At 45.9% G+C, this 13,291-nt stretch overlaps 1 pseudogene; it reads right to left on the reverse strand.

Annotated features, from left to right (window-relative positions):
- Window positions 1–8,518: 8,518 nt before the first annotated feature.
- On the reverse strand, window positions 8,519–8,963 carry LOC123058152 (monothiol glutaredoxin-S9-like; annotated as a pseudogene).
- Window positions 8,964–13,291: the final 4,328 nt, after the last annotated feature.

Raw genomic sequence — 13,291 nt, forward strand, 5'->3', positions numbered from 1 at the left:
GCTGTGAGTTACAAATATGAGCAACGGCACCGGTATCAAATACCCAGGAGTTACTACGAGTACTGGTAAGGTACACATCAATCACATGTATATCAAATATACCTTTGGTGTTGCCGGCCTTCTTATCCGCTAAGTATTTGGGGCAGTTCCGCTTCCAGTGACCCTTCCCCTTGCAATAAAAGCACTCAGTCTCAGGCTTGGGTCCATTCTTTGACTTCTTCCCGGTAACTGGCTTACCAGGCGCGGCAACATCTTTGCCGTCCTTCTTGAAGTTCTTCTTACCCTTGCCCTCCTTGAACTTAGTGGTCTTATTGACCATCAACACTTGATGTTCTTTCTTGATTTCAGCCTCTGCTGACTTCAGCATCGAGAACACTTTAGGAATGGTCTTTTCCATCCCCTGCATGTTGAAGTTCATCACAAAGCTCTTGTAGCTTGGTGGGAGCGACTGGAGGATTCTGTCAATGACCGCCTCATCTGGGAGGTTAATGTTCAGCTGGGTCATACGGTTGTGCAACCCAGACATCTTCAGGATGTGCTCACTGACAGAATTGTTTTCCTCCATCTTACAACTGTAGAACTTGTCGGAGACATCATATCTCTCGACCCGGGCATGAGCTTGAAAAACTAGTTTCAGCTCTTCGAACATCTCATATGCTCCGTGGTGCTCAAAACACTTTTGGAGCCCCGGTTCTAAGCTGTAAAGCATGCCGCACTGAACGAGGGAGTAATCATCAGCACGAGACTGCCAAGCATTCATAATGTCTTGGTTCTCTGGGACGGGAGCGTCACCTAGCGGTCCTTCTAGGACATATTGTTTCCTGGCAGCTATGAGGATGATCCTCAGGTTCTGGACCCAGTCCGTATAGTTGCTGCCATCATCTTTCAGCTTGGTTTTCTCTAGGAACGCGTTGAAGTTCAAGTTGACATTAGCGTTGGCCATTGATCTACAAGACATATTTGCAAAGGTTTTAGACTAAGTTCATGATAATAAAGTTCTAATCAAATTATGAACTCCCACTTAGATTAGACATCCCTCTAGTCATCTAAGTGTTACACGATCCGAGTCGACTAGCCCGTGTCCGATCATCACGTGAGACGGACTAGTCATCGTCGGTGAACATTCTCATGTTGATCATATCTTCCATACGATTCGTGTTCGACCTTTCGGTCTCCGTGTTCCGAGGCCATGTCTGCACATGCTAGGCTCGTCAAGTTAACCCTAAGTGTTTTCGCTGTGTAAAACTGTCTTACACCCGTTGTATGTGAACGTAAGAATCCATCACACCCAATCATCACGTGGTGCTTAGAAGCGACGAACTGTAGCAACGGTGCACAGTTAGGGGAGAACACTTCTTGAAATTTTATAAGGGATCATCTTATTTACTACCGTCGTCCTAAGTAAACAAGATGCATAATACATAATAAACATCACATGCAATTATATAGTTGTGACATGATATGGCCAATATCATATAGCTCCATTGATCTTCATCTTCGGGGCTCCATGATCATCTTGTCACCGGCTTGACACCATGATCTCCATCATCATGATCTCCATCATCGTGTCTTCATGAAGTTGTCACGCCAACGACTACTTCTACTTCTATGACTAACGTTTAGCAATAAAGTAAAGTAGTTTACATGGCGTTATTCAATGACACGCAGGTCATACAAAAAATAAAGACAACTCCTATGGCTCCTGCCGGTTGTCATACTCATCGACATGCAAGTCGTGAATCCTATTACAAAGAACATGATCTCATACATCACAATTCATCATTCATCACAACTTCTGGGCATATCACATCACATGATCAATCGCTGCAAAAACAAGTTAGACGTCCTCTAATTGTTGTTGCATCTTTTACGTGGCTGCAATTGGGTTCTAGCAAGAATGTTTTCTTACCTACGAATCACCACAACGTGATTTTGGCAACTTCTATTTACCCTTCATAAGGGCCCTGTTCATCGATTCCGCTCCAACTAAAGTGGGAGAGACAGACACCCGCCAGCCACCTTATGCAACTAGTGCATGTCAGTCGGTGGAACCGGTCTCACGTAAGCGTACGTGTAAGGTTGGTCCGGGCCGCTTCATCCCACAATACCGTTGAGCAAGAAAAGACTAGTAGAGGCAAGTAAGATGACAAAATCCACGCCCACAACAAAATTGTGTTCTACTCGTGCAAAGAGAACTACGCATAGACCTAGCTCATGATGCCACTGTTGGGGAACGTTGCAGAAATTTAAAATTTTTCCTACGGTTTCACCAAGATCCATCTATGAGTTCATCTAAGCAACGAGTCAAGGGAGAGAGTTTGCATCTACATACCACTTGTAGATCGCGTGCGGAAGCTTGCAAGGTGATGATGTAGTCGTACTCGACGTGATTCGAATCACCGATGACCAAGTGCTGAACGGACAGCACCTCCGCGTTCAACACACGTACGGGATGGGAGACATCTCCTCCTTCTTCATCCAGCAAGGGGGAAGGAGAGGTTGAGGAAGACAACTCCACCGGCAGCACGACATCGTGGTGATGGTGGAGAGGCAGTACTCCGACAGGGCTTCGCCAAGCACACAACGGAGGAGGAGAGGTGTTGGGGAGGGGAGGACTGCGCCTTGGAGGGTCGTTCGGCTGCCCTCCCCTCATCCCTCTATTTATAGGGGGAAGGGAGAAGGGGGTCGGCCCCCTAGAACCCATCTAGGGGGGGGGTGCGGCGGCCTAGGGGAGAGGGGAGAGGGTGGCTTGCCCCCCAAGCCAAGGGGGCGCCCCCTCTAGGGTTCCCCCCTCAACCCTAGGCGCATGGGCCCAAGGGAGGGGGTGCGGCCAGCTCACCAGGGGCTGGCTCCCTGCCCCACACAGCCCATGTGGCCCCCCGGGAGGGGTGGCCCCTCCCGGTGGACCCCCGGAACCCTTCCGGTGGCCCCGGTACAATACCGGTATGACCCCGAAACTTCCCGGTGTCTATTTGACAACTTCCCATATATAAATCTTTACCTCCGGACCCTTCCGGATCTCCTCGTGACGTCCAGGATCCCATCCGGGACTCCGAACAACATTCGGTAGTCACATACTAGTCTTCCTAATAACCCTAGCGTCACCGAACCTTAAGTGTGTAGACCCTACGGGTTCGGGAGACATGCAGACATGACCGAGACGCTCTTAGTCAATAACCAACAGCGGGATCTGGATACCCATGATGGCTCCCACATGCTCCTCGATGTTGTCATCGGATGAACCACGATGTCGAGGATTCGATCAAACCCTGTATGCAATTCCCTTTGTCAATCGGTACGTTACTTGCCCGAGACTCGATCGTCGGTATCCCAATACCTTGTTCAGTCTCGTTACCGGCAAGTCACTTTACTCGTACCGTAATGCATGATCCCATGTCCAACACCTTGGTCACATTGAGCTCATTATGATGATGCATTACCGAGTGGGCCCAGAGATACCTCTCCGTCATACGGAGTGACAAATCCCAGTCTCGATCCGTGTCAACCCAACAACTACTTTCGGAGATACCTGTAATGCACCTTTATAGTCACCCAGTTACGTTGTGACGTTTGATACACCCAAGGCACTCTTACGGTATCCGGGAGTTACACGATCTCATGGTCGAAGGAAGAGATACTTGACACTGGCAAAGCTCTAGCAAAACGAACTACACGATCTTTTATGCTATGCTTAGGATTGGGTCTTGTCCATCACATCATTCTCCTAATGATGTGATCCCGTTATCAACGACATCCAATGTCCATAGTCAGGAAACCATGACTATCTGTTGATCACAACGAGCTGGTCAACTAGAGGCTCACCAGGGACACATTGTGGTCTAAGTATTCACACGTGTATTACGATTTCCGGATAATACAGTTATAGCATGAATAAAAGACATTTATCATGAACATTGAAATATAATAATACTTTTATTATTGCCTCTAGGGCATATTTCCAACATTCAAATAGTAAAAAAATAAGAAGCTAGATGTTTTAAAAAAATTAGAAGCCGTTTTAGTGAATCTATATTGAAAATTAACTCATGTTTTAGTGAACCAGAATTGGTTTGTACTTTTTGCTTGATGCGTGTTCATGAGCAGTTCAAAACGTGTACTTTTCCCTGCTTTGCTATAACACTTGTTAGATTGCTATCCAAAAAATGTCATGTATTCCTGAATTTGCTGCTGGTGTAGCAGCCCAGTATATATTTTATCATCAGTTCATAAAGGAAAGATGAATCAGTGCAATGTGTGTGTTAAAAAAAATCAGTTTTATATTGTACGGTAGTTCGCTGTATAGAAAATTTGTAATAGTTTGGCCAGAATAAAGTTCGCATAGTTCAAACTTGCGAGGTAGAATGTTCAGTGAGAGAAAACCATCAGTTTAAATATATATGCAGGAGGTTGAGAGCATAAAAAATGTGATTTTTTTGATGCGTTTAATTTTTCAGCTGTAAGAGAGAAGAATTTATCTCTTGTCTATCTTGCTTCTCAGGAAAATTGGACAGGGAGTCGAGAAGCCGGGCAAAAATGTGTTGCTGCACAAGCACCTACAGTTCCCGGTGGTCTCCTTGGCCACACTTGGCCATGAGCTCATCCACCATGGTGACTGGTAGCCGTCCAAGTGGAACACGGACATTAGTCCAAGCAGAATTTGGGACGGCTTCTGGGCAATTGCAGGTTAGAAAGTTCAACATCTGATAGGAATTCAGTACAGAGAAATGTAGTTTAGAAATTCATCTTTTGTTCTCCCTACCCCCCAAAGTTTTTCTTCTAAAGCTTGAAGCGAATGGGCTAAGAAGTGTTATAAGAAATTGTTTTGGTTCCGTATATACATTCCATATGAGAAGATGCATCATGTTGAAAAGCTTGGTTCGGTGTGTGGCCTAGAGTAGCATGAGACTCTAATGTTCTCTGAACATATTCAGAGTTTAACTAATTCAGTGCAAGTTTTGCTTATGAAAACTGATATTTTCCGCATGTACTAATCCATTTCAACTGTGGGTGTGTTTAAAAAAGAATTCAACATGTACTGAAAAATGCCTTCAAAAAACGAAGAGTAAATAACATCAGTGAGTTCTAGTACCTAAATTACAAAAGTTCACTGACAAAAAAAATCAGTAAAATATAGTGCTTCAACTAGAAGATCACTCATGCTATTTGCTTCATAGTTTCTCTGTTGTTTCAACTTTTATTTTAATCTTTTCATTTGTAAATTCTGCATCTTTTTTTGTTCACTAATTATAGGCATGATACTTGTACTGGGACTAGAGTACAAGTGTTACTTCCAGGCAAGTTCAAGATAAAACCCGAAGAAAATTCTTTGTCCATGTGGCAAATAACTTGTTGCTGCACTTCAACATTCAGTTTGCCTGTAAGCATAGCAACGAGGTGGCATCCTCGCTGCGTGCCTCTGCCGAGGAGGATGTAGCAGCGGGGTTGAACTCCCCGTTCGTATCTCCTCTCTCTTATCTCTCACCAACAAAAATTGATTGCTAATTTGATTTCATGTAATGAACTATGATTTTCCATTGATGCAGAGAAGGTGATTGATTGTTCATATGCCCAATGAGAACTGACATTTTTTCTTAAGGTTTGATGTTACACTACGGCTAAAGTGTTTTAGTTGTTACAAGTTGAAAACTCCACAACAACCTGTGAATGCAAGTTTCAATTTTGGTTGGGATAGTGGTGTGGGTAGACTTGTATTTCCCGTGATTGTAGAAGCATCTAGGGAAGTAACACATTATTTATGTGAATTGTTGTCCGTTCCATGTGCATGTTCGATAAGTTCAAATTTTAATTTGAGATTTTTGACAAGATATAATAATAGGATTGCATTGTATAGATACATAAGTTCAGTACAGAGATGGTGATTCAGTTCGTCTTTTGTATGCACAAGTTCATCTTTTGTACGCTTTTCAGTTCATCTACTTCTGATGGTGAGTCCGATTTCCTCTGTGTTTCCATCTTCATATAATAGAAACAAGTGCTTGTGGTTATGCTTCAGAATGAGCACCGTACTTTCACTTGGTTAACATAAAAAGGATGCATCGTGGATGTGCTCATCATAAAACAGGATGAAGTTTATGCTGCGTACACCTTTGCCTCTCCGTTGTTTCACTCTCAAAAACACGTGTATGTGCGGCTGTTTATTGCTTCTTGCTACTACTATTTTTGTAAATGATTTTGCGTGTGCACTCCAGGAGTGTTTTTGTTTCTGTGGGTCAGCTGCTCAACAATCTTGTACCGCCCAGTACATGTATTACTATTGGGAAGGTTCAAAAATCAGAACTCCACAAGTTTAACATGGTGTATGACACGAAGGAGATCATCGAGAGGGCGTGCCGCGGCGTCATGGGCTACATCAAGCACGCACTCACCCTCTTCGCCAGTTTCGCCATTGTCCTCGTCGTGTCCTCATCATCGGGGTAAGCACCCTAGCCACCTTGGCTGACTACTCATCCTCCACCCACGGTTGCTAAAATTCGATTCATTTTTATATGATGTGATCCATTGAGATGGCTGACGGTGTTGTGTTCCATTGCAGCTCAAGAACGCAGGCGCCAAGTCCGAGGACAAGAAGAAGAGGAAGAGGAGGTCCTGAGAGTGTCATCTTTGCATCATAGATAACATCACCTCCGCCGCTAGTGGCACCACCACTGCTAAGTACAGTATGTAGTACATAGGAATTAAGCTGGTGCAGTAACTTGGTGCCATGCCACCCTTGTTAATTCACACTCGTGGGAACCTGCTGTGAGTTTGCTGCTGATGAAGCTTTTGCAGACGTCGTGTGTGTTCCGGATCTCTTTTGTTCATGTTAGGTAATCGAAACCTGAGACGATTTGGTTTGGTTTGCGAAGAACATGGCTACACTTCTTTGTGGTTGATCTAGTCTCATCGGTTATAACATTGTCACGTGTCTCATTTCTTTTGCACTATATGCCAGCTTCCTCTAGGTAAGTCCAACACATGTTTGGTGTAGCGTTTCTGTCTTGGTAGGTGGTGTTGAGCAGGGCCTGCCCGATTGTGATTGAGCAAGAGTAACTGAACTAAAATTTTCTACCGTTTCTGCACTTTTTAATGTTTGAACTACTGTTTCCATCAAAATGTTTGATCTAGTCTCATCGGTTGTATGTTCAAACATGAAGTCTCAGATAAGTTTGGGAAAAAGCTCAAACAAAATAAAAAACCCATGAAAATTTAAATGGTAAAAGTTGAAGTCGCAAAACGCGAGAAGTCCAAAACATCGTAGCAAAAAAATTGAGTTAAAAAAAACACAAAACATTTTCTTTTCAAAAAATAGCATTCAGTTCAATGATAATGATATAATCCATGCAAGTTCGAGGACTATGAAAACCGTAAACCATTGAAAAGTTGCAAGGAAAAGCCATACCAAAAAAAGTGAAGTCTAGTACTTTTTTCGGAACCATTCAAAATTACTCTATGAAAAAATACCTCATCTGTACACACACACATAGATTAGTACGAGTGCCGCCGCGAGCGCCGCCGTTGTTGCCCGCGCCACAAATGTTGTAGCTTAGACGACTTCAGAATGTTTATCGTGTGTGCTCTACCGTCGTGTGCTAGTCCAAGAATTCCTATCATCACATAAGTCCATGTATTACTACAATGGAGTTCAAAAGAAAACCCTATAACACGCGCCATGCCCCGGCACCATGCTCGGGACGCGGAAAAAGCTCAAACAGAAATAAAACCCTATATGAAAATTCAAATGGTAAATGTTTAGGTCGTAAAATGAGAGAAGTCCAAAACACCGTTGCAAATAAATATTTTATTTTTGAAAAAAATGAAATTCAGTTCAACTACATAAATCATGCAAGTTCGGGGACAATGATACCATAGATCGTTGGAAAGTTACGAGGAAAATCTTACGTAAAAAACAGAGTAAAGTCTAGTCTATGGAAACCGCTCAGTACAAACCCAAAAATTGGAGATCAGTTCGAGTCCTCTATTTTCAGAATAATTTAAAATTAATATATGATAAATAGGAGTACTGTAGAAGAAGAGAGAGGGAAATCAGCTGCAACAAACAAGCACCCCTTCATGGATTACAAATATCCAACATAGTGCCATTTCGTGATAACATCATAAGCCTGCTAGAAGAAACCTTCAAAGACAAAATGAATTGGCATCTAGAAAACTAATGTGCAAGATGAAAGGAACATGATTTATACAGTGCTAAATAGTACACCCCTCTTCACTCATCCATGTATTTACAAGCGTGTGGTCGAAAATAAGCACGAGATGGCACAATAGTTCCTAATTTTTCCTACAGTAATCAAAAGAATTTAGGCCTAACTATAGCTAAGCTGGTACTCCATTATTGATCCCAATGAAGAGAGACTGAAGATCGAGCAGTAGTAACTCACATAATCTCATCAAGAGTCAAAAAGAGAATTGAAAAGAAGTTTAACTCATGATCAAACGGTTGTTCGTACGTCTGTAGTATCCCGTCCCGTATGCATCTTTGGTTTTGCTTAGAGTCAGAGACTCAGAGCCAGAGCGCGCCGGCGTCCTTGAGTATGGGCACGAGCTCGCCGGAGATGTGCACGACCATGAGCCGATCGAGTCCGCCGAGGTTCCTCCCACCGACGAACACCGCCAGCAGCGCGACGACGGCCTCGCCTCCAGCGTTCCCGGCCACCGCTGCAGCGAGCTCGGCCTCGTCGGCGACCTCGTGCATGGCGGGGTTCACCCCGAGCCCCTGCAACAACCGCTTCACCACGTGGCTGAGGTAGCACCCGCGCCTCCCCACCACCAGCACCAGGCTCTCTGCCACCGCCCTCCTCACCACCTCCCCGCCGTCGCCCCTCGCCACCATGTCGGCGAGTCGCGAGCCCACCCTCCTGGCCGGCCGCGCCCTCGGCCTCGGCCTGCTCGGACTGCTGCAGGCACGCCGGTAGCCGGCCGGCGCTGTAGGGGATTGCCTGGTACATCTCGATCGGCCGAGCGACGTACGACATGATCGAGCTCTTCTCTTTTCCGCTCGGTTCGCCGTTGCTGCGCCAAGTCCCCTGCCGCCATGGACGCGTGCTTCTCTGCTTCCCCCGCGTTCTCTCATGCTCCCGTCGCCGCCTGCGTGTGGACTTGTACCGCCACTCTACCGCATGTGCGCAAGGGCCGCAATGCAAGAGGCGCCCTGCTCCTTCCGCTTCTCGCCCATGCCATGGCGTGCGCACTCCTGTAGAGAAAAATAGCTCAGAGTTCAATGAGATGAAAATCATCAGTACAACCGTCTGAAACCATCAGTTCAAGTAGGGTAACAGAATAATATTCTGTTACGCATAACAGAATAGCCTAGATATATATATATATATATATATATATATATATATATATATATATATATATATATATATATATAGGTGGGGGGAGGGGAGGCAGCCCTAGGGGTGGCTCACCCATAGGGAGCCAGGCTGCAGGCCTGCTTGAGGGCCCAGGAGGCTAACCAAGTACCTCACGATAGGAAGGAGCCTGGAGAAAGAGATAAGAGTCTCTGGGTCATCTTGGGCTCCAAGTCTATGATGCGGCGGCCTAGATCAAACAGCCCATATAAGGGGAGGCAGGGGCTCTCATTTCCATCTATTCTCAGATAGACTCAGCTCTCGGTAGAACTACACACAATCCCTTATAATCCCTCACACGAGGTATACCCATAATGAATAACAATGACAAGCATGTTTTAGGGTATTATTCCTCACCAGAGGCCCGAACCTGGGTAAAACCACCGCGTGACCTCTGATTTAAGACTTCTAACCACACGCTAGTAACACAACAGAGGGTACTGACGGTTTTCCGCAATGTTAGTTGGCGCGTCAGGCACCAGATGTTGGGGAACATTGCAGAAAACAAAAAATTTCCTACGGTTTCACCAAGGTCCATCTATGAGTTCATCTAGCAACGAGTGATCGGATGCATCTACATAACTTGTAGATCGCGAGCGGAAGCGTTCAAAGAACGGGGATGAGGGAGTCGTACTCGACATGATCCAAATCACCAGAGATCCTAGCGCTGAACGGACGGCACCTCCGCATTCAACACACGTACGGTCAATGTGACGTCTCCTCCTCCTTGATCCAGCAAGGGGGAAGGAGAGGTTGAGGAAGATGCCTCCAGCAGCAGCACGACGGCATGGTGGTGGTGGAGAAGCAGTACTCCGACAGGGCTTCGCCGAGCTCTACGGAGGAGGAGGTGTTGGAGGGGAGAGGGAGGTGCCAGGGGCATGGGTGCGGCTGACCTCCCTCCCCCCTCTATATATAGGGTCCCCAAGGGGGGGGGGGGCGCCGACCCTGGAGATCCAATCTCCCAAGGGGGCGGCGGCCAAGGGGGGTGGAGTGCCCCCCAAGGCAAGTGGGGCGCCCCCACCCTAGGGTTCCCAACCCTAGGCGCAGGGGGAAGGCCCAAGGGGGGCACACCAGCCCACTAGGGGCTGGTTCCCCTCCCACTTCAGCCCATGGGGCCCTCCGGGATAGGTGGCCCCACCCGGTGGACCCCCGGGACCCTTCCGGTGGTCCCGATACAATACCGGTGACCCCGAAACTTGTCCCGATGGCCGAAATAGCACTTCCTATATATAATTCTTTACCTCCGGACCATTCCGGAACTCCTCGTGACGTCCGGGATCTCATCCGGGACTCCGAACAACTTTCGGGTTACTCCATATTCATATCCCTACAACCCTAGCGTCACCGAACCTTAAGTGTGTAGACCCTACGGGTTCGGGAGACATGTAGACATGACCGAGATGGCTCTCCGGTCAATAACCAACAGCGGGATCTGGATACCCATGTTGGCTCCCACATGCTCCTCGATGATCTCATCGGATGAACCACGATGTCGAGGATTCAAGCAACCCCGTATACAATTCCCTTTGTCAATCGGTACGTTACTTGCCCGAGATTCGATCGTCGGTATCCCAATACCTCGTTCAATCTCGTTACCGGCAAGTCACTTTACTCGTACCGTAATGCATGATCCCGTGACCAGACACTTGGTCACTTTGAGCTCATTGTGATGATGCATTACCGAGTGGGCCCAGAGATACCTCTCCGTCATACGGAGTGACAAATCCCAGTCTTGATCCGTGTCAACCCAACAGACACTTTCGGAGATACCCGTAGTATACCTTTATAGTCACCCAGTTACGTTGTGACGTTTGGTACACCCAAAGCACTCCTACGGTATCCGGGAGTTACACGATCTCATGGTCTAAGGAAAAGATACTTGACATTGGAAAAACTCTAGCAAACGAACTATACGATCTTGTGCTATGTTTAGGATTGGGTCTTGTCCATCACATCATTCTCCTAATGATGTGATCTCGTTATCAATGACATCCAATGTCCATAGTCAGGAAACCATGACTATCTGTTGATCAACGAGCTAGTCAACTAGAGGCTTACTAGGGACATGTTGGTGTCTATTTATTCACACATGTATTACGATTTCCGGATAACACAATTATAGCATGAATAAAAGACAATTATCATGAACAAGGAAATATAATAATAATGCTTTTATTATTGCCTCTAGGGCATATTTCCAACAGTCTCCCACTTGCACTAGAGTCAATAATCTAGTTACATTGTGATGAATCGAACACCCATGGAATTCTGGTGTTGATCATGTTTTGCTCTAGGGAGAGGTTTAGTCAACGGATCTGCTACATTCAGGTCCATATGTACTTTACAAATGTCTATGTCTCCATCTTGAACATTTTCATGAATGGAGTTGAAGCGACGCTTGATGTGCCTGGTCTTCTTGTGAAACCTGGGCTCCTTGGCAAGTGCAATAGCTCCAGTGTTGTCACAGAAGAGTTTGATTGGCCCCGACGCATTGGGTATGACTCCTAGGTCGGTGATGAACTCCTTCACCCAAATTGCTTCATGCGCTGCCTCCGAGGCTGCCATGTACTCCGCTTCACATGTAGATCCCGCCACGACGCTCTGCTTGCAACTGCACCAGCTTACTGCCCCACCATTCAAAATATACACGTATCCGGTTTGTGACTTAGAGTCATCCAGATCTGTGTCGAAGCTAGCGTCGACGTAACCCTTTACGACGAGCTCTTCGTCACCTCCATAAACGAGAAACATTTCCTTAGTCCTTTTCAGGTACTTCAGGATATTCTTGACCGCTGTCCAGTGTTCCTTGCCGGGATTACTTTGGTACCTACCTACCAAACTTACGGCAAGGTTTACATCAGGTCTGGTACACAACATGGCATACATAATAGAACCTATGGCTGAGGCATAGGGGATGACACTCATCTCTTCTATATCTTCTGCCGTGGTCGGACATTGAGCTGAGCTCAATTTCACACCTTGCAACACAGGCAAGAACCCCTTCTTAGACTGATCCATATTGAACTTCTTCAATATCTTATCAAGGTATGTGCTTTGTGAAAGACCTATGAGGCGTCTTGATCTATCTCTATAGATCTTGATGCCTAATATATATGCAGCTTCTCCAAGGTCCTTCATTGAAAAACTCTTATTCAAGTAGGCCTTAATGCTGTCCAAGAGTTCTATATCATTTCCCATCAGAAGTATGTCATCTACATATAATATGAGAAATGCTACAGAGCTCCCACTCACTTTCTTGTAAACGCAGGCTTCTCCATAAGTCTGCGTAAACCCAAACGCTTTGATCATCTCATCAAAGCGAATGTTCCAACTCCGAGATGCTTGCACCAGCCCATAAATCGAGCGTTGGAGCTTGCACACCTTGTCAGCATTCTTAGGATCGACAAAACCTTCCGGCTGCATCATATACAATTCTTCCTTAAGGAAACCATTAAGGAATGCCGTTTTGACGTCCATTTGCCATATCTCATAATCATAGAATGCGGCAATTGCTAACATGATTCGGACGGACTTTAGCTTCGCTACCGGTGAGAAAGTCTCATCGTAGTCAACCCCTTGAACTTGTCGATAACCCTTAGCGACAAGCCGAGCTTTATAGATGGTCACATTACCATCCACGTCTGTCTTCTTCTTAAAGATCCATTTATTTTCTATGGCTCGCCGCTCAACAGGCAAGTCAGTCAAAGTCCATACTTCGTTTTCATACATGGATCCTATCTCGGATTTCATGGCTTCTAGCCATTTGTCGGAATCCGGGCCCGCCATCGCTTCTTCATAGTTCGAAGGTTCACCGTTGTCTAACAACATGATTTCCAAGACAGGGTTGCCGTACCACTCTGGTGCGGAACGTGTCCTTGTGGACCTACGAAGTTCAGTAGCAACTTGATCTGAAGTTTCAT

This window comes from Triticum aestivum, chromosome 3A, assembly GCF_018294505.1.
Source record: "Triticum aestivum cultivar Chinese Spring chromosome 3A, IWGSC CS RefSeq v2.1, whole genome shotgun sequence".
Taxonomy (NCBI): domain Eukaryota; kingdom Viridiplantae; phylum Streptophyta; class Magnoliopsida; order Poales; family Poaceae; genus Triticum; species Triticum aestivum.